At 38.4% G+C, this 23545-nt stretch overlaps 1 long non-coding RNA gene across 1 annotated transcript; it reads right to left on the bottom strand.

Moving 5' to 3' along the window:
* Positions 1-520: 520 nt before the first annotated feature.
* On the bottom strand, positions 521-5009 carry LOC142151937 (uncharacterized). The gene is made up of 2 exons (XR_012691269.1): positions 4736-5009; positions 521-731 (listed from the first exon to the last, which is right to left on the bottom strand). It is a non-coding gene; the product is annotated as an uncharacterized LOC142151937 (long non-coding RNA).
* Between the last annotated feature and the right edge of the window lie 18536 nt (positions 5010-23545).

The following is a 23545-nucleotide window of genomic DNA, read 5'->3' as shown; positions in this document are numbered from 1 at the left end:
TTTCATCTTCACTGTTTGGTTGCATTCAGAATTACAGTGTGATAAATAAGGTTGAGTGAAATTCACTATAACTTGACAGCGTGATTTAGGGACGGACCCTAAAGGGAAACTCTTATTTTGGTAACTAATGCGTATTTGGCCATATGGGGTCCATATTGACTCATTTATAGCCCTATTGGATTCTATTCCCTTATTGAAACAATATTTTGGTCTGACTCCATTCGTGTTTAGTTTTACTACTGGGTATCTGGTGGTTTTATACTTGTGGCTGACCATGCGTCCACATGAGAAGTTTCCCTCTCTTATTTTAGTCAGCTCTTCACTACTCAAAGGTATGGAAACCAGGGATATATTTTTACTGATGGAAGGAGTACGAGAACATACCCAGCAGTTGCTGGTATTGGTTATTTGACTGATGGCGTTGTGCAAGTGTGCTATAACATTCTCTGGCTCTTCTAAATTAGAAAAGGCTATAGGAAAACATAGAAAAAGAACAATTTTTTAAAAGGACCTTACTCCCCTTCATGGTTTTTCCTGGGTCACCGTAGCCTTTTTGCAGTGGCTGGCGTGGATCCAAGGATCCTTTCCTTCAAGTTTCACAGAAGTGGGTGTAGTCAACAGAACTTGATATGGCCCCTCAAATCGTGGTTCCAGAGACCTCCTCACGTGTCTTTTTACGAAGACGTAATCTCCTGGCACCAGGGCATGTGTTCCAGTGCAATCCTCTGGATCTGGGATTGAAGAGAAAACTCAAGAATGTATGTTAGTGAGGGACTTCTGTAGTTCTTTCACATAACTAGTCAGTTCACCTTGGTGTTTAACTAAAGATTGTGGAAAATAACACCCTGTCTTTGGCGGCCCCCCAAACAGTATTTCATAGGGGCTCAGCCTGTGTTTCTTATTAGGTGTTGTCCTGACTGAATATAGGGCGAGGGGAAGGCATTGCAGCCAGGGCATCCCTGTGCTTTTCATGGCTTTCTGTATTTTGAGCTTGAGAGTGCCATTTAGCCTTTCTACCTTGCCACTACTCTGTGGGTGGTAGGGGGTATGGAATGCTTGAGCAATTCCCAAGTCTGACATGATAGATGTCATCACTTCTCCTGTAAAAGTAGTACCTCTATCTGATTCAATCACCTCTGGAACCCCGTATCTACATACTACCTCAGATAGCAGCTTCTTGGCTGTGTTTTTTGCTGTGGCTTTGGATATCGCCCACGCTTCCGAAGAGACTGGAGAATAGATCAGTAGCTACTAGGACATATTCATATATTCCACATTTGGGTAGCTGAATGTAATCTATCTGTATGCGTTGAAAGGGGTAGAGGGGTTTAGGTGTCACCCTGGGAGGTACTGTTACTGTGTGACCAGGGTTGTGTGTGTTACAGATGGCGCAGGCCTTTACCAGATTACTGGCAGCTGTGCTGAAGCCTGGCGCGATCCAGTGTCTGAATACAGTGTTAATTATTGCGTCTTTTGAAACATGGGAAGGCCCATGCACTATAGCAGCCAGTGTAGGAAAAAGGACTCTAGGGAGACAGTGTCTGTCTGTTGTGGCCCATATGCCCTCTATGTGTTCCGCCCCCCTCTTTTTCCACTCCTCTCTTTCAGATACTGCTGCTTGCTTTTGGAGGATTTTTAGCATTTCCAGATCTATAGGGAGGGTGGGGGGTGTTGTGGACACTAAATAGTGTTGTACTAGCGGTAAGTCTGCTGCAGCTTTTGCAGCCTGGTCTGCTAGTCTGTTCCCTCTTACTTCCATAGTCTGCTCTCTGGTGTGTGCTTTTACCTTTATGACTGCCACTTCCTTGGGCAGTTCTAATGCAGCAAACAACCTCAAAATGATTTCTGCATTTTTAATGGGTTTACCATTAGAGGTCATAAAGTGTCTGTTCTTCCAAATACTTTGATAGTCATGTGCAACCCCAAAGGCATATCTGCAGTCAGTGTAAATGTTAGCTGTTCTCCCTTCTGCATACTGACATACACTTATAAGTGCTTCTAATTCAGCTTGCTGTGCAGATTGCCTTGGTGGGAGGGGTTGCTGGAGTACAATGTCTGTTTCTGTTGTAACTGCATAACCTGTTTTGGGAGAGCCCTCCTCATAGTACCTGGACCCATCTACAAACAGGAGTAAATCAGGGTTGCTAAGAGATGTCTCTTTAACATCCCCGGAAGGTTTAGTTTCCAGATCCATTAAGGCTAGACAGTCATGATCACAGAGAAAATTTTTTAGTTGTGTTTCCTGCTTTGTCACAGTCTCAATACTCTGTATATTGTCTGTGTCTTCAGCATCACTTTCTATACTGTCTGCGTTTGCAGCATCTATAGTGTTACTGTCTGTGTCTGTGTCTGTAGCATCTATACTGTTACTGTCTGTGTCTTCAGTGTTTGCAGCATTTATACTGTTACTCCCCTCTTTTATATCCATGCAACTTGGGAACAATGTTGCTGGATTTAAAACTGTGCATCTTTTTAGTGTAACATTTGAGGGTGTCAGTAGTGCTACTTCATATTTAGTTAATCTAGCCACTGAGATGTGTTTTGTTCTGGCTTGATTCAGTATTTCCATGACTGAGTGTGGTACCTGAATGGTGAGAGGGTGATCCAGCACTATGTCTGCAACTTTTTGTAGCAATAATGCGGCTGCTGCTACTGCTTTTATACATGTTGGGGCCCCTATTATGACAGAATCTAGCTTCTGGGAGTAGTATGCTAGTGGTCTTTGTTTGCCCCCATGGTCCTGCGTTAACACCCCATGGGCATATCCTTTTTGTTCATGGCAGAACAAATTAAAGGGAAGCTCATAGTTGGGGAGCCCATGGGCTGGGGCGCTTGTGATTAAATCTTTGATCAGCTCAAAAGCTGCTTTTTGTTCAGCTGTTGACCAAAACATATTGCAACTTCTATTCATTGGAAGTTGGATCAATGCAATCTGGATTGCCTAAATGGTCTTTTTTGCTGGAGATCGGTGAAGAAAAAAACTTTTGCATAAAGATTAACATTTATTCACTAGGAATTACAGTAACTGTTATTAATTCACGTTGAACAGCTGCTAATACGACACTTGCTTAAAAGTTTCTCTTTGTAGCTTAACTGTGACGCTATGCGTTCCATGCAATGAAAAACTGATTTCCTCAAAGAGGCAGTCCCTAATCTCACAAACAGGGAATTTCAAAGTGACGAGACCTGGGCGAGTGTTCAAAGCCACTCCTTTCTCATCATCTCTTTGTAAACCAAATATTCACACATATTTCCAGATTCTGTGATTTCCATGTACAAATATATATTCACAATTCTCGCTCACAGACTACATTTTATCTCGTAACAATTCTTTATGGGCATAACAAAACCTCCTGATTTCTGAGAACATTTATCAGCGCCATTTTACACAGATAAAAACAGCTTGTAATATCTCTCCATGTAAAGCTCACTCCCACAATTCTCGACTTCATTAAAGAGAAAGCTATTTTTCTCAAAAAAAAAATAAAAAAAAAAAAAAAAAAATTACTTTGTTCAAATATAGAAACGGCTTGTTGGACCCCAGCCAACTTTGTTCTGAAACCAGTAATAGTCATAATGTACATTATTTACAGTCTTGTTACGGACCAAAGACTTTAAAACTTCTTTTGCATCTCTTCAAAAACATTACATTTACACTGTACAGCTTTTTCAACCTTGAAACATGTCTCTTGTAAAACGGTCAAGACAGACAAACATGGATCTCCCTCACACGCAGTAAGACGGAGATAAAACTCACATACAGAGAAAGAAAACTTAACTGCTATCTTCCAGCCTACTGCTGTGGAACTACAAGTCCCAGCATTAGACTAAATACACATTAGCTTCAACATGCTAATATCAATCAGCACTCAGGACATATTTTTCCCTCTTGAAATATAGAAACATACTTGGAAGAACCATTTTATCAATGTTACATACATTGTCAGATAACAAAAAAACACAGAGTGCTTCTTATCTCAACACACTGAAATTTTTTACACAGAATAAGGGAGGGGCACATCTCACTCTTCAGCTGCGCAGCATTTAAACATACATTTTTAGTACACAACCTACTTGATTCATTGTTTTAGTCATTATATCATTTAGCTTGTGATACATTTTCTATTTCATCAGTGTCACTTAAATTTGTTAACTGTAACATATCACAACAATCATTGTCATTCTCTAATTCTTCTGACATTTTACACCATGCAACACATCTGTCAAAATAACCTTTTTCTTTCAGTGCTTTCTCATTGTCTTTAATTAGTTTTTTCAAAAATGGAACTTTTAATGTACCGTTCTCAGACACCCCTGCGGCTCTGAACAGTTTTCTCATCCCTTTTATGAAATCCTTGCCTTTATGCTTTCGCATATACTTTATGGGGTCTAGATCCCCGTACTTTTCGGATTTCTATCCTGTCTTGGACCCTTTATTTCCCATACTGGGATTACCTTATGGTCCAATATATTTTAAATGAGAAAACTTTTATTTGTTCCTGTCTTGCTTTACAACAAGTTTGCAGCTGGTCTGCCTTTCTGAATGTTCCTGACTACTTTTACTAAAATCCAACAAAAAACACAATCAAGTATACAATCAAGATTATTTGCAGGGTAAACTGTGTGATCTGACTGAGTTCTGTGGTGTTATTCATGTGTATGTATCAGGTGTATGGCATAGAGAAGACAATATATCAATACATGTAACAATACAAGACAGATTACACACAAGTACCTTGATACTCTTAATAGTATCTGTTGCCAGAGTTCAGGGATCTCCGTCAATCAGACTGCAGTACCCTCGAGCTGGGATAATTCCTCCTCCACAGAGACAGCTCTAAGAGCAAAAATAAAGCTTTTTGCTCACCAGCGCTGGATTAACGTCTGTCTGTCTGGAAAGGGAGAACCCCGTTGTCGGGAGGTCTGATGTATTGGAGATTCCGGCATCGAGCCCCCACTGAAACTGTCAGAGATGACCTAAACGGGTCCTTTCTCCTGAACTCCAGCTGCTATACCTTGTGGGTATCGATCGATAGAGAGACAGACAAAGTTCAGATGTTGGGCTGAAAATGTATCTGGTTCTGACCAGCCCTAAGTCAGAGTAGTTTTATTTATACATAGTTTCACAGAAAAAGAGAGATAAGGAATGCAAGGTTTCTCAAGGCAACTTGTCCATGTCAGCAGTTTGTGGGCATGATGTAGAGCAGATGTCTTATCACAGTCACGTAGGCCTCAAGTGGGGGTCGTGGGCTCCTGGTACCAAACTTGCTGGATGTGCACATTCTTGAGAAGAGACATGTTGGCGAGAAAGAAATGAATGTAAGGCAGAGTTCATGGAGAATATTCTGCAGCTTGCAGACTATTCTTCTTTCAATAGTAATTATACAAAATGCATTACATTAAGAAGTTCATAAAATGTATATCTCTCACAAATGTGAATAAAGTGTTTTAGTAATAATTAATGTACTGGAATGCTATATATATATATATATATATATATATATATATATATATATATATATAGGGGCAAGAGCCCGCTACTGCTGAAGCACGCGCAAACAACTTCTTCTTTTTATGCAGCTTTATTGTCAGAATGGTTTAGCATGTATTTGACACCACATGAATTTCACAGCAGATATGGAGATCCTAAACGCTAGCTAGACATAGACAATCTCTCTCAAGACCAGCCAGCTTCCCCAGCGTTGGTCTCAGTGCACAAATGACACAAACAAGCTTTTATGCATGATACTCCTCCCCCAGCCCTAGCTTGATGGGCAGGTGACACAGCCACCTTCTTTTTAAAAGGAAACGCCCATCACTGGCTCTGTTTGCACTAACAGACACACCCTGTCTGTTTGCTGAGAGGAAATCATGTAAGTTAACAAACTTTAAACTACACATACGTTTTTACCTGGTTTAATCTCAACCTAGGTGCATAACTGTGCCAATGTTTTATTCTGTTTGTATACTTTCTCTGCCTCTTGTCAGATAAATGCCTCCCTTTGTTACATATCCCTCCCCCTAGCGTCTCCAAGTAGGGGGATGCGGACTTCGCAAGGAGCGCATATTTTCGTGACAATGCATCTACATTCTTGTGCAGAATCCCAGGTCTATGTTCTAATGAGAACTTGAAAGGTTGCAGTGCCAAGAACCAGTGGGTTACCTTGGCATTTACCTCCCGGTTGTTCTGCATCCATCTCAATGGTGCATGGTCTGTTATTAAGGTGAACTCTCTGCCTAGGAGATAATAGCGCAGAGTTTCTGTAGCCCATTTTATGGCGAGACATTCTTTCTCTACAGTGGCAAATGTTTGTTCCCTTGGAAGCAACTTACGACTTAAGTACAGGACAGGATTTTCTACTCCATTCTTCTCCTGTGACAAGACTGCACCTAAGCCAAAACCAGAAGCATCAGTTTGGAGGAAGAACCTCCAGGTAAAATCCGGTGCTTGTAGAACTGGGGGGGAACAAAGAGCTAACCGAAGATCAGACCAGGCGGTTTCTGCAGAGTCAGACCAGGTTAATCTATCTGGACTTTTTTTTTTTAACATGTCCGTTAGTGGAGCAGCTCTAGTGGCGAAGTGGCTTACAAACCGCCTGTAGTAACCTACTAAGCCTAAAAAGGTTCTTAACTGCGACTTTTTTTCTGGTCTTGCCCAATTTTTGACTGCCTCCACTTTATCTAACTGGGGTTTTACACGCCCTCGACCACCAACGTACCCCAAATATTTGGCTTCTCTCATGGCTATGGCACATTTCTCTGGGTTAGCTGTTAATCCTGCTGACCTTAATGAAGCTAAGACCGCCTCAACTTTGGCTAAATGTGATCCCCAGTCTGGGGTATAAATCACTATATCATCCAGGTAAGCGGCTGCATAAGCTGTGTGAGGTCGTAGCAATTTATTCATGGCCCTTTGGAAGATGGCAGGTGCCCCATGCAACCCAAAAGGTAGGACTTTATATTGATAGAGACCATCAGGGGTGGAAAATGCAGTCTTTGGCTTGGCCGTGGAAGTCAGGGAAACTTGCCAATAACCCTTTGTTAGATCAAGGGTTGTCAAATAGTTGCTACCAGCAAGATTTTTCACTAGTTCATCCACACGTGGCATCGGATAGGCATCAAACACACTGTTTAGGTGCCTAAAGTCATTGCAGAACCTAATTGTCCCATTGGGTTTCGGGACAAGCACAATGGGACTATTCCACTCACTAGTGGACTCTTCAATCTCATCTAACTGGAGCATCTTCTCGACCTCCTTTCTCACGTCCACCCGTCTGGCTTCTGGAATACGATATGGCTTCTGCTTTACAATGACTCCTGGCGCAGTGACAATGTCATGTTCGATTAAAGTAGTGCGCCCAGAAATAGAAGAAAAGACATCCCTGTTCCAGCGAATCATTTCTTCAGTCTGTTGTCTCTGCTGAATGGACAAGGCTGGCTCTATGGGCGCTTCAGACTTTTCAATGGCAGTACTCACTACCTCAGGAGAGGTTTCCTCATCATGCCAAGTTTTAAGGAGGTTAACATGATGTATTTGCTCCTCCCGTCTTCTACCTAACTGGCGGACTCTGTAATTGACAGGACCGACAGCCTCTAGAACTTCATATGGACCCTGCCAATGGGCGAAAAGTTTGCTTTCCTTGGTGGGAACTAGGACCTTGTCCCCAGGCTTGAAAGATCGAACAACATCACTTTTATCATAACTTTTCCTCTGTTGTTCCTGAGCCTCTTTTACATGTTGCTGCACAATGGGCCCTATCTTTCCTAGCCTCTCATACATTTGGGACACAAATTGTACCAAAATTGGCTCCCTGGGACCTTGCTGCTCCCACCCTTCTTTTAACATATCCAAGATACCCCTGGGCTGTCTCCCAAACAATAACTCAAAGGGACTAAACCCTGTTGAAGCTTGAGGTACCTCACGGATGGCAAACATCAAATAGGGAATAACATCAAATAGGGAATAAGAGTGTCCCAATCTTTTTTCTCTTGAGTCACTGCTTTCCTGAGCATGTGCTTTAATGTGCGGTTAAAGCGTTCCACCAAGCCATCTGTTTGTGGATGGTATACAGAGGTGTGAAGCGCCGTAACCCCTAACAACTGGCTCATGTCCTTCATCAGTTTGGACATGAATGGAGTACCCTGGTCTGTGAGGATTTCTTTGGGTATTCCCAAGCGTGTAAACATCAATACAAGTTCTCTAGCTATGGTGCTGGACTTTATGTTTCGTAGGGGAATTGCTTCTGGATACCTGGTTGCATAGTCAAGCACCACTAGTATATATTGGTGCCCACATGCAGATTTTTTCAGTGGCCCCACAAGGTCCATGGCTATCCGTTCAAAAGGAACTTGTACTATTGGTATTGGAATGAGAGGTGCCCTGTACATGGGTTTGGGACAGGTTCTCTGACAAATGGGACAGAACCGGCAATACTTTTTTACTGCCATGTGTACCCCAGGCCAGTAAAACCTAAGCAGAACTCGTTCCTGTGTTTTATCCTCCCCTAGATGTCCCCAACAGACATGTGTGTCTGCTGCTTTTAACACTATGGGTACATGGACCTGAGGAACCATCAATTGTTCTACTTTTTCACCCTGTACAACAGCAACTCTATACAGGAAATTATTTTTGACAATAAAATAGGGTATACCTTCAGCAGGCTGGGCGGCTTTCGCTACCCCATTTACCTCAGTCACACTTTTAAAGGCATGTTCCAAAGTGGCATCATTAAGTTGGTCCCGAGCAAAGTCCTGCAGAGGAAACAAAATTGGTATTGCGGACCTCACTGACAGGCGGGGTGGGCTAATCTGCGACATCACCGACCAATGCTAGTTTGGACTGTCCAAGTTTCCTCGCTAGTGGATGCTTTTGTGGAACTCCTGCTGTGACTACCAGGATGGCAATCCGGTTTGGCGGTTCCCAAAGATCGATGTCCAAATGTTGTGGATTCTTAGGCGGTTCCTTTAAGACCGGGCTTCCGACCGTTGATCAGTCCGGCCGGATCCGCTCACCAAGGACATCATTAAATAGTGGGAAGTCTCGCCCCAAAATGAGTGGATATGGGAGTTTAGGTGCTAATGCAGCTACCACCATAACAGTTTTGTCTTTGAGTGTGACTGGTAGTATTGTTCTTTCATACTCCTCTGTCATGCTATGTACGCAAAGAACTTTCACCTTCGGCAACTGAGAAGTTATGGTTTCGGGTAAGGCAGAGCTGGAAACCAATGAAAGTTCACTCCCCGAGTCAACCAAGGCCAGAACAAGGTTTTGGTTGATTAGCACAGTCACCCGGAACAAACAAGGACTTCCTGATGTGGGACTCATGGTAAAACAGCTTGGAAAAGCAGGCCCAATATGTGCCACGGAACAGTCCATGGGTTCCTGTAGTTTAGGATACTCTGCCTTAAAGTGGCCTGGCTCACCACATTCAAAACACTTCAGATTAGACAGCTTTGCACCTGGCCCTCTGTCCATAGCAGTTTTGCCATTTTAGTCCCGTAGCAAGGATTGTCAAAGCTGGCTTTTGGCATGGCAGCGGCTTTGGCACGAATGCAGGTTCTTTGGTCATTTGCTGTAGTGCACAAAACCTTTCTTCCACTGTGGCAAGCTCTTCATAAGTTTGTGGGTCTGATTGCAGCCCCCGCATGCAGTGATCTATCGCCAGAAGTTCAATAATCCGAGAAGGCAAATTCTCCTCAGGCTGCAGCCATTTCTTTAAAATTTTAGAAAGCGCAGCCGGTTTTTCTTTATCATAGCGCCATTGGTGATAGCGCTGGGCTCGGCCTGGCCCAGAAACTCCAATGCGAGCCAAGATCTCAGACTTTAGGCACAAATAATCAGAGGCCCGGTCCTCATCTAAATCCATATAAGCTCGCTGAGCTTCACCAGTCAGATATGGCGCCAGCCTCTCAGCCCAATCTTTAGGAGGCCATTTTGCCCTTTTTTCAAGTCTCTCAAAGCACACCAGATATGCTTCTATGTCATCACCTGGCAACATTTTCTGGAGAACAGGACCAGGTGGTTCATTTCTGTCATGCCTCACCTGGCTTAACTCTTCCCTTAAGAGCCTTGTGTTTTCCACCTGTGCCTTGGCAACTCATAACATCTGAGCTTACTGCTGTTGCTGCGCAGCGGCCACATTCACAAGGGTTCTCAGTACTTCCTTCATGTTGAAGTCTGAGCGGGTTGGGTAGCAGAAACTGGCTTCCCGGACTATCCCACTCCTGACACCACTTGTGGCAAGAGCCCGCTACTGCTGAAGCACATGCGAACAACTTCTTCTTTTTATGCAGCTTTATTGTCAGGATGGTTTAGCATGTATTTGACACCACATGAATTTCACAGCAGATATGGAGACCCTAAACGCTAGCTAGACATAGACAATCTCTCTCAAGACCAGCCAGATTCCCCAGCGTTGGTCTCAGTGCATAAATGACACAAACAAGCTTTTATGCATGATACTCCTCCCCCAGCCCTAGCTTGATGGGCAGGTGACACACCCACCTTATTTTTTAAAAGTGCAAACAGAGCCAGTGATGGGCGTTTCCTAACAGACACACCCTGTCTGTTTGCTGAGAGGAAATCATGTAAGTTAACAAACTTTAAACTACACATACGTTTTTACCTGGTTTAATCTCAACCTAGGTGCATAACTGTGCCAATGTATTATTCTGTTTGTATACTTTCTCTGCCTCTTGTCAGATAAATGCCTCCCTTTGTTACTATATATATATATATATATATATATATATATATATATATATATATATATATATATACATATATATCGCAAACACTTCAGTTACTATTAAATAGTGACCCCATGATATTAAATGTAACTTATTGAAAGCAATTTTTGTAATATATGGTCCCCAATTGCTATAAAATCTGTATACATAAAAAACATGTATTTATGACCAAGGGTTCATATCTTATAGCAAAAACAAATAGGTTAATATTTGTTCACAGTAGCAGTTGAAATTAAAACAATTTTTTATTGTTGTAAAATATAAGGTTTCTTATTGGCAATATAAAATGGTAACCAAACCGTAATATTAATATTAAAACAATGAACTTTTGTTTTTTGTTTTGCTCATATAAGTTATTAATCTCATCCCAAAATTCAAAAATTGGATTTAAAAATAAATGCATTTTGTAAGAGAGAATTATGTGAAAAATAATAGCTAAATATTTGCAGAAATAAAAAATATAAATTCATATTAAATTATTTCCTGAACACTATACACTGATTTATTCTATGACCATTGACTTTTATTTTTATATTGATTATTTAACACATGAACAGGTAACAAAGTATTTTTTTAAATCATATTAAATAAAAAGTTATGTTTTAATTTTGTGTACAAGATTAAAATGTTTAGTTTACATTTTTTAAATCTTACATTATTTATACGTTTGTTACTGTACAGTAAGTACACATATATTACAATCAAAATTTAATTTTCAAATCTTTAATAGTTATTTAATATAGTAATGTCATTTTTAACATGTATTGTAGTGTAAACACTCTAAACCTACTAGATTTTGGATGTTTGAATGTAAAATGTTAGCAGATAGCAGCTGCATGTGTATTCAAAAAAATTTTAAAAAATATTTATCCTTGTGTACATATTATTGTCAATATGGCCTTGCAGTAGAGTCAATAGATATATATATCTAATTAACATTTCTAGATAAGTGTGGTGGGGCTAATGGAAGTGAGTTACTCACACACAACCAAATAGTTTGCTGTCTGTATCCTTATCTTGTGACCTTTAAACTTGCATGTCCTGTCTGCATACTTTTTTTTTTCACATTTGTATATATAGATTTTAATTAAACAATAATTGAAGTTTGTGCAACAATTACTATTAAAATCCAGAAAAGATCCTGCAAAGTAAAGCTTAGTTTATTATTTTTTTATTCATTCTATTGTAATTTTGCTGTCATGTTATAACACAGCAATTTAACCTAAAGAAGCAAACTAAAGAATACCTAATTAAGTAATAATCTTATATAATGTGTCCTTTGGTGGTAAATGTTGTTGTTATAAAAATTAAACACTGTAGTTATTGTGCATTCCTTATTTACCTTTTTTTTTTAAGATAAATCATTAACATATAGGTAAGTATCCTGTTAATTTTGTTTATTTTTTTTCACTTTGTAGATGTCTTCCTACTCAAGCAACAATGAGGATTTGGAGATGATAGAAGTGGGACAGAGTGCACCCCAGAATCCACAAACTAAATCCAGCAAACCCAAAAAAGTAAAAGGGCGCCACGGTTTACTATTGCTGAAAATCAGGCCCTAGTAGATGGCGTCCTTCAAAATTACTCCTTATTATTTGGTCGACCAACGGGATATAATTATGGTTCAGAGGCCAAAGAAGCCGTTTGGTGATCTGTGGCTGAGAAAGTGACTGCGGTGGGTAGATGTCAAAGAAGTTCCAATGTGTGCCAAAATAGATATCAAGACAGAAAAATAACTGTGAAGAAGATGTCCCAGATACATCAAAATGCAAAGAGAACTGGTGGGGGTCCCCCATTGAATATTGAACTGGTGGAATGGGAAAAAATTATTATGGACCACATGCCTCCCACTGTAGTAACTGGAGTAGCATCTGGAATGGACACAGGTGAATATAAATTTTACATTTTATTTTTCAAATAATAACTTTATACCATTTAAATATATAATTAGAATTTTGTTTCTTAGTAATATTTTTTTTTGTTTCATCACATTACAGGTTCATTACCAGGCAATGAGACAGCCACTTCCCTTGCATCAGGTAAATAAGCATATATGTAGTGTAATTAAAAATAGAAAAAAAGTTGTTTCAAATTATTACATAATCACTATAGTTTCATGTATGTTGTATATTGTTCATCTTAGACATTCCTTTGGATATCAAAAGAAAGGAAAAACGAAAGGACGGTTCTTCTGGTATGAGTGGTAAGGCAATATTCTACCAAAAATAATACATTTATAATAACTGGATAATAAATTTGGTAAAATTGCATTTTCAATAACATGTATTTATTTTGGTAAATAACTTTTTTATAATTTTGCAATGCAGGCCATAGCAGCTTATATGCAAGTCATGCTCCAGGTACCTTGCAGAAACGTAAAAAATCACCAAAAACGAAAGGTAAATTCAAACATGTACACTTTAATTTGATATAGATTTTTGGGATAAATTACTTATAAAACTATTGATTAATAACTTTCACATTGATACTGGGAGCTTTAATGTGAGTAATAGTATCATTCATTTACAATAATGTTTGACTTATAGTCTTCAATGATGAATGCTATATTTTTATGGGTCTATTAATGCAGACTAATATGTTTAAATTGTTTTTTTTCTTTTAAATATTTTTTTTAAAATATTTAATTTATCTACTAGTCATGTAAAAAGTTTCTGAATTGGTTGGTGAAGTCACATGTAAAGCTGGAAATATTTTAAAGATCAGCAGTGATGGATTGGTTTTTAATTTTTAATAATCAATATTATCAATAGCCCAGCTCAATAGTGGTTACTGTCAGCTTTAAAATTAAAAAAGGTTTAAAAAAATAAATAAATTCAAAATGTTAATGTGGTGTGTGTGTTAATATTAAGTAATTGTGACCTGTCAGCTACAATTGTGCATTGGTGTAATTTAATTATGTTATCTGCGAACCACAGTCTATTTTTTATTTTCTTGGAAAACAATATCGGTTCATACTTTTAATATTTATGTTTCTTTAGATCATTCAAAAAAGTCATAAAACGTCAAGGGAGAGCACATCGTCATCAGGTAACTATTCCTAAACAGTAACATAAACAGCAATAATAATTGAAAAAAAGTATAGTTTAAACCTGTGTAATTTTTGTTTTTATTTTTTTTTATTTTAAGTCACATCTCAAGGTGCTAAAAGAAAAAGTGGAACCCAAAATACATCTCCTGTCCTGGTTTGTAACATATATTTTTTTATTTGTTATAGTTTTTATAATGTTTTGTAATTCTTTTTTATTGAGTGTTAAAAAACATTTCAAGAACAGTATCCTGAATTTTTTTAATTATTGATCTATTGTTTTTTTTGTGGATAAAAGGAAAAATGTTTCATGTAAAAACTATCATGTTATTTCTCAAAAAAGGTTTTCAAACATCCGCAACAGGCAGTACTACAAAAGAACATGGACATAGGAATAGAGTGTTAAAAAGACCAACGTTTGAAAAGTCAGAGGCTTAATCCATCTGGTACATGTAACTTTTAAATACATTTTGTTACTATGTTACGTTTGGTTTATGTTATTTTACAGAATAGGTATTATTAGAGATCTAGCTCTCTCTCTCTTTATGTACATGATAGAGAGAGTGAAATATAGTCATTGTAGTAACACTACTTAGATTTACCATTTAGAATAATCAATTTAAGATCAACTTCAAATTAATTACTTTCACATGTAACAAATGCTTTTTACAGGAAGCACTGATGAATTAACGTCAAAGCACAAACATAGTTTTGTATAATGCTCAACTCCAATTTCAAATCTACCTGCAGGTGATGTCCAAATGTAATTGCTGAAACCCTTTTTTAAAAAATTACCGCAGGTGCTGCTGTGTATGTAGCTGCACATTTAAACCATTTTAAATGTACCATATTTTTGGTTACCCTCTGCAGACTTACTTCATGAGGAAGAAGAAGAAATGTTCGTTCACGGTCCTGATGACAACCATACCGGCACAGAAAGGAGTAACAGTGCAGAGGACTTTACAACTGAAGACAGTAATCGTTTTCAATATGGCACCTCACGCACCTCCTCACATTCTCAATTAACAATTATAGAAAGGCCCACGGACAGCACTGAATCCACTCATGTGTCTGAACCCACTGCTATACCCACCATGGCTGAAATTCACAATTTGTTTTCCAATAGTGTAAATCAATATGAAAATTTCTCAAAGATCATGGTGGATGAAGTTCGCCAAGGTCTTCAACTAATTAAAATCTCCATAGGAGATCATACTGGGAATCAAAGCAATAACTGTTACCGAATAACTTGTGCTTTAGAGAAAATGATGCATACCTTTGACATAAAAAACAATCAACAAGAAATGCTTAAAATTAAAAAATAAATTGTTAGATTAATGAAGGCACGAGACTAACATCCTTTATCACATCAAAACTGTGGATTAGTGGATGTACAGTCTGCACAGTTATCCAATACTACAACTATATTAAGCGATGCAGAGTCAACTAAGTTTGCTAATGCAAGTCCACCATTAAGTTTTTCTCAGTCCATTACTTTTTCTAATACAGAGACCGTTTTAAGTGATGCAGAAAAATCAAGCCACAGTACATCCACAGTTTTAACAGATGAAGATTCTTACACATTATCAAACACACCCAGAGTATTACAAGCTGCAGTAGATTTTAGTAGTCAGACAGGATCTTTAAGTACTGTGAGCACACATACTGATAGCACTGAACGGACAACACGCAGAGCGAAAAGAAACATAAAACTTCCGAAACGATATTGGGATTTTTCAAACAAATGGTACATAATTATAGTTATTTTTTAATCATAAAAATCCTGAACACCACAGATTATTATCATTCATAAAAAAAATTTGAGTGCTAATAATTCTGTGATTTGATTAAAATAATTTTTTATTTGGGTCCCTGCATAGGTAAAAAAAGGAGGATGCAAAATTAGGAACATCACCACGGGCCAAAGGTGATTTTAAGGTTACATTTTGGATATAAACATTTTTACATAAAATGCTAGCCACCTCAGTGTTCTGACACTGAAGGACGTTAGAATGGTAAACGTTATATCTATCCATCATCTTTTTTTATTTGTGTAGTCAATGCAACTACCAAATGTTTAATTGCATATTCAAAATGGTATTATTGCACAAAGATCCCTAGAAAAGGCCATAACCTTGAACAATTGTAATGTTCTAAAAAATTTAGTCAATGTATCTTTTAAACCACAAAATATGAGAATAAATTGTTAATATGGCTCACATTTCTAGAACCATACTTAGTATATACTGTTTCAGAACTCAGGCATCTGTTTCAATCAATTTTGATGACCGAAGAAACAATTTATACTCCTCCCAAGAATAGTAATCCGCCCAGGGCCATCTCAACAACATTATGGGCCCCCAGGCAAAGCAGTGCACCGGGGCCCCTATATATATAGATATATAGATATATAGATATATAGATGTATAGAGATACAGATATAGACATAGAGAGCTAGAGATAGATAGATGTACTTGCTCAGTGACCCATGAAGTTTTTTTTTTTTTGCAGGATTATTTATTCTAATTAAGAGCCCTGCCTATGGGGCCCCCTTGCCCGTGGGGCCCCCAGGCACCTATCCATCGTGCCCAATGGAAAAGATGGCCCTGAATCCGCCCACCACTATCACTGTAGACCGTAACAGAGATCAACTTCAAGGCTCTGAATGTGTGGATGAAACCAATGTTTTAATGCAGCAGGACTCTGTTACACTTTATGTACTGTCTGGTGAAACCAAACAAGAAGACCTACCTCAAGCACCTCAACCAGTATTAGGAAATCCAGAGGATCCATATATGTTAAGAAAAAATAAACTCTCGAAGAAAAAAATATTTAAAAAAATTAGCAAAGTTAAGATTTGAAAAGCAAATGTTAGAAATGTTGGGTGACATAAAATGTTAGCAATTGGAAAATGAAAAAAAAGTTAATGATATGTTAAAAAGTATTAAAGAAAATGTGGTAAGTCTAGCAGAGATGAAAATGACCAATCAGTCATTTAATGGGAGAATTTCAAAAATTTAGTCGCGATATGCTTGTGGCATTAGTATTAGGCAGTAGTGATGGTACCACTAGCACATCGCCAGAAAACACCTCCTTACATGTAGTCAATAATTCAAGAGAAAGACAATGTGTATGAGAATATATTAAAGTAAGTTTAATTCACAATTTTGCCAAAACCCAGGAAAATGTAGAGTTGAATTTGTATTGAAAAATTTTGTAATCTTTTTTTACATTGCATATTGCTATTAAAAAGATAATTTTGTTCCTGGTTTTTGTAGTAATTAATATTAAGATTGTTGACAAATAATTGTAAAAATTTTTTTACATGTCAGTTAAATAAAATGTTTCATGTTCACTATTTTCAAATAACAATGTTTTGTTTTTCATACTGTAGTGTTACAACTAAGAATATTATTATAGTGGTGTAACTGATAGATAATTTACAATCAATTACACTTTTATGTGCATGCTATTACAGGTATTTACAAACACCAAAACAAATATTAAACTATCAACCAGGGTCAGTCATGTGGTTAAAAAAACGTTTTTAAAGGTTTATTCCAACATTTTCAAATCATTTCATGGCTTGGTTTATATTAAGGGGTTCTTCTTTCTATTTTTTTTAATGGATGGATATATTTAGTATATTGATGTTTAGAGTTTACCACCAAAAAAGTGAAATTGTGTTTATAACTAGTAAACTGTTAGGTTACACATGTAATGGTATGGAACAAGTCTCTGCTTACCTTTCATTAATTAAATGTATCTACACCTTCTCCTAGGTTTACATGTGTGGATTTGTACCTAAATAAAATGCAGGCATCATTGCTTATAATTTTAGTGCTCAAATGTGTTTACTATATAGCGCTATTAAGTAAAAATACACTAAGAATGTAGTATTAGATACTGCATTTACTATAGTTAGATACACTTGTATTTCACATAACACCTCTGTTATGCCAATAAAAAATGAAACCAACAAATATATTATCTTTAGTACTAACTTTATTCTTACAAGAAAAAAGTAATTTCCAATATATTCAATATTCAGTGGTATGCTTGATTTACATCCATAGTTTAAATACAAATATAAAGGTGAGTGTCAACTACACAAACCTTTTTCAAAAAATAAAAATAAAAATAAAAGTAAACTGAACTAAAAACGTGTTTGAAAACTAAACCTAATGCATCAAAGCTGGAATATTCTGTTCACTGTTGTTTGACATCTTTGTTGGTATCTTATGTAAAAAAATAACAAAATTAAAGACATACATACAGACATGTAAAGAATAGGTAGAATAAATGTATGAATTAATACACTACATTTAACTGTTAATATCAATAAATAATGTATGCAAACATTTAAAAATTAACACATGAACACAATGACTAAGGGGGTGTATGTAGAACCTCCTACCTGGTCCGTTATCGCTGCATGTCAGACATGATGACATCACTTTCGACATTTACAGTAAGCACCAGTGAGGAGTCTGAACATAGAAGACAAAGAATAGCACAGAAAAAGACGTAAAAAATAATAAAAAAAAAAATAGTAAAAGGTAAGACAAGGGGGTACACAGTGAAGCAAAATATAAAGGCCACAGTCTTGGGCCACCCATGCCCACTGGCTATCCCCCGGTAGGTTTTTAAACAGATTGCTTTCCTTTCTTTATTGGTGGGGCTAGCGTTTAATTATTAAAATAAAAAAATAATTGAAATGTAAAAAATGGTAATGTGACCTCTGTGCTCCATTTGCATTGAATGTCGGGTGTGACGTCATCACGCCCCACGTTGAATAAGGAGCAGTGCAGAGTTAAGACGGCAACAAGAGTGAAGTCAGAAGAAAATAAGAAAGAAGGCGATTAAAAAGTTAAATGCAAGAATGGAATCAATGGGGATTAAAGGCAACATGGCAGAGAGGGAAGACTAGTGCAAAGCAGCATGGAGGGTGCACTGTGATCATAAGGAGGCACAGGATGGTGATGATGGTGCAAAGAAAGGTGTGTGTGCTGGCACAATGGGCTTGTGGCAATTTAATGTGTGTGTGGTAGGTTTTGGTTAAGTAATCATTGCTATTTTGTTTGTGTGGTGATGGTGATGGTGGGGCAATTTAATTTAATAGTAGTGACTATTAATTTAAGATGGGGTAGTTTGGGCGCTCTTAATTGAATGTGGAATGGAGTTTGAGGAGCATGAGGTCTATTTATTTATTAAATGTTACAATGAATTATTTAATAGCAGTGACGGTTTTTGAAAAAAATTATGTTTATTATTCGTACACTATATTAATTTATTGCTGGGTGCATCTGGAGGGATGGAAATAGGCGTATTTATTAAATGAAAATACTATTACTTTAATGTTGTGGCAGGAGGAAGGCCTAAATATTAATTGTAGATACTATTGATTTAATTCCGGGGCTTGTTTTATTTTTCTAAATGTACCCATTTTTTAAACAAAATAAGGGCCACAACATTACAGACTAAAGACAATACACAAGTAAAAAAACAAGCAGCCACAGGTGGTGAAAGTGCCAAGAACCGGTAAGACAGTCTGTCAAATGTTCTGAGTCTCCTTGGACAATACCGATTTTTGTTGACTGTTTGGTCCAATGTAAGGATTAGGTCTAGACTGTGTACTCTTTATATACACACTGCATTATTTATATACTACACTATGGTGCAAGCTGTCCTGCATGGCCTGAGCACTCCACCTATATTGTCTGGTATCGCCTCTTTGATAGTTGGCTACACTCCCTATGGTGGGCCACTACCATTGCAGTCCACCGGTGTGCCCTTCATGCCCCAGTCCGACATTGGGCATTGGCAAAGAAAAATAATTATTTTGAATAAATTTTAGGTTCAATATTGCATGTTATACTGTAACACTTTTGGACAGATCTACACCAATTATTAGAGACAAGTTAACCCGTGCATGATACTCATGCATTCTAGTCAAATCAAGCTACTTAAGGTGTTAAAAAGGTTCTTGTCATGCATTTGGGCCATAGCCCAGGCCTCAACCACCAACCACTCCCCACTGTCACCCCCGGCAACCACCAACAACTCCCAACTGTCACTTCTCCTTCAAGAAATATATATTCTTTTTTTTTTTTAAATCTTTATAAACACTTTTAACCATTAACAAATTAAATTAATAAATTAAAAACATCTTAGAATACCAAATTTCAGCCCTTTCTGAATTTTTTTCCACCCGTATAACTCCGCCCAGCAGGTGGCGCTGCAGCTTGGTTTTATTTTTTTTCACACACACACAGACAGACTAATACACGCCACTAGACATTTATATTATAGATATTAATAATTTGTAAATTTAAACTACACTGATACTGTATATGCCAGTAAAATTAATGTAGGTTGTTAAGCAATGAAGTGGGTGTTGCATTGGTTTATAAAAGGAAGTAAAAGGACAATTAATGTATACAAATTAATGAAAGCAAGGTTGTAGGAGACTGGGCAAATGAAGGGTGGACAGTGTGAGATGCACAACATTGAAAGAGTGTTTATGTCAAGTAGAATTGAATTTGTTTAAATAGTGTATTTTGGACATCAAAATAAAAAAAATAAAAAAATTAATGACATTATTAACAAAATTAGTTTACTTACAAGAGAAGAAGTCTCTGACAAGTTTTTCACGGACATGGATTCCTAACGTTACATCCTCTTCATTTGCAGTAACAACATCGGGATCCTCAGGTATACTTTGATCAGGAATTACTTGAAGTTTGTGCTCTAGGCAGATATTGTGCAACATACAACACAATACAAATATCTGACAGACCTTGTCAGCCGAATATTGTAATGCACCACCTGAAAGGTCCAAGCAACGGAATCTACTTTTAAAAATTCCAAAAGTCCTTTCAATAATTCCATGTGTGGCTGTGTGGGCATAGTTGTAATGATGCTCTGCAGAGGATTGAGGTCTTGATATAGGCATTAAAAGCCAAGGTCATAAGCCATAACCCAAATCACCTAATTGAAAAAAAAAATTGAAAAAAGAGAAAAGAATTTATAACGTCGTTACAATAATGTATTTCAATGAAAACATTTCGAACAAAGGTTGAAGTGATTAGACACAAATAGACATATATTTTATTTTAAACTACTGCCATTCAAGTGTTGTAATAATATTAAAATATTATGTGATTAATTATATATGTGTACTGAAGAGGTAGGTGGCAAAACAAAAAATAATACATTCAGACTAAGTACAAGCATTAATTAGGCATAAATGTCAATCCATCAGTCACCATGTGGGCCACAAGCTGATTGACAGCATGGTAGGGCAATTTGCATGGGTCTTCAAAAAGCAGAGGCAGCACTGAAATTAATGAGTCTTACCATAAAATGTTTGGACGTTTAAAAAATTTAAAAGACAAAAAATTGGTGTGCTGGACAGTATCATAGCAACAATGGACCAAAAAGTAGAAATATAATAATGCAACAAACAGTTTGAATAACAATAATTCATCATCATCACCATTTATTTATATAGTGCCACTGATTCCGTAGCGCTGTACAGAGAACTCATTCACATCAGTCCCTGCCCCATTGGAGCTTACAGTCTAAATTCCCTAACATACACACACACACAGACAGAGAGAGTGAGAGAGAGAAACTAGGGTCAATTTGATAGCAGCCAATTAACCTACTAGTATGTTTTGGAGAGTTGGAGGAAACTGGAGCACCGGGAGGAAACCCACGCACATGGGGAGAACATGCAAACTCCACACAGATAAGGCCATGGTAGGGAATTGAACTCATGACCCCAGCGCTGTGAGGCATAAGTGCTAACCACTTAGCCACTGTGCTGCCCTTATGCAATTTTAAGAACTTTATAACATGACAATGGTGTAAAGTGTTAACTTTAAACAAAACAATTAACATGTTTCACATTGTAAACTGTTATAATTTAACTCACCAACTAACCATCCACCTTCCAATCTTGATTGCTCAAATTCCTGAAAAATGTAAGAATTACGCAGAATATATGAGTCATGAGTAGAATCAGGGAATGATGCATTGACATTTATAATTCTCCCTTTGCCATCACATACCATTTGCATGTTCATGGAGTGGAAGTGTTTTTGGTTGCAACATACCTCCTCCATATCTTTTGTTGGTGTAAATGCAATATGAGTACAGTCTATTGCACCCTGTCACGGGCACTAGGAGTCTTTACCCAGGAATCACCAGATGGTAGGCTTACCAGAGCAATGTAGATGGTAATAGGGTACTCTGGTAGCTGGGTGATCACGGAACATGAAATGATGGCCGATGAGATGCTCAGGAAAGTCTATGACTAGCAACACTGGTAATAATGAGGTAATGATACACAAGGAACTGTATGGACAAGGACACGTGAAGGTAGTCAGTGGTCTGCGATAGCAAGTTGTACCACTGCTATAGTGAGGAGGAATGTCCAACAGAAACAAGGAGGTGATGAGAGTCAGCGGTCTGCGGGTAGCAAGTTGTACCGCTGTCTGAGTGAAGGAATGGAATCCAAGTGGAGGTATCCAGGTAGTCAGTGGTCTGCGGTAGCAAGTTGTACCACTGCTATGTGAGAGGATAATGGAACAGGTGATACCGGAAACAGGGATCAGTGGTCTGACATCAGCAAGTTGTACCACTGCATATATATGTGAGGAGGTGCACGGGGGAAGACTGCAACACAGGATATACACAGGCACCTTATACACGATCCACAGTAATATGTACAATATAGGTATATATATATGTAAATGACTGATCAGGTCTGCAATCTAGAAAGTCTCTTGAAGTAGTCCAGCACAATGATAACACAGTCAATGATGGCAATAGACTCAGCGGATAGCAGACTCCAGAGAGAACCAAACACAGTCCAGCAAGATATGCAATACACAGCACAGTCAATGAGAAGTATGCATACCGTGGTTCAGCAGTAGCAGTCAGATGGGATTGCAGCGGTACCTGAGCGGCTGGAGGCCGACTGGATAGGAAGTCCCTGGATAGGAGAAGCAGCGGTCTAGCAGGTGCAGCGCACAGGTGAGTAGACCGACAGGGACACGAATCCACAGGAGTCAGCAACACGTGGAACTGGACTCATAGGAAACCCAGGAGAATGGAGATGATCCAGCAGAGGGTAGTAGAAGAGATACAAATCCAATGCTGACAGGAGGGTAGAGGCCAGTGGAACACGTGAAGGCGTGGAGAGTGGATCAGCAGGAGATGGACGATAGCGCTGACCACAGCGGCAGGACTCAGCGGCACACGGAGGTAACCAGTAGCAACCACAGGAACCAACAGCGATGGGAAACAGGAGTGCAGCGCAGGGCAGGAGCTGTAGATCACGAAGTGTAGCAGATGGTAATGAAAAGCGGCAGTCTCGAGGAAGTCACAGCAAAGATGAGATGAGAGTGTAGTGCACGGAGGCAGCGGATAGTAATCAGCTGGCAGTCACGATGTTGAACACAGGCGAGTTGCAAGCAGGAGACTGTAGTGCACAGAGGCAGCGGATAGTAGTCAGCTGGCAGTCACGATGTTGAACACAGGCGAGTTGCAAGCAGGAGACTGAAGTGCACAGAGGCAGCGGATAGTAGTCAGCTGGCAGTCACGATGTTGAACACAGGCGAGTTGCAAGCAGGAGACTGTAGTGCACGGAGGCAGCGGATAGAAATCAGCAAACAGACTTGATGAGAAGCAGGTGAGTGAGGTAAAAGCTGGAGTGCACGGAGGCAGCGGATAGCAATGAGT

Source organism: Mixophyes fleayi, chromosome 1, assembly GCF_038048845.1.
Source record: "Mixophyes fleayi isolate aMixFle1 chromosome 1, aMixFle1.hap1, whole genome shotgun sequence".
Lineage (NCBI taxonomy): Eukaryota > Metazoa > Chordata > Amphibia > Anura > Limnodynastidae > Mixophyes > Mixophyes fleayi.
The sequence above is the reverse complement of the archived record's forward strand: the minus strand, read 5'-3'. Positions and strand labels throughout refer to the sequence as shown.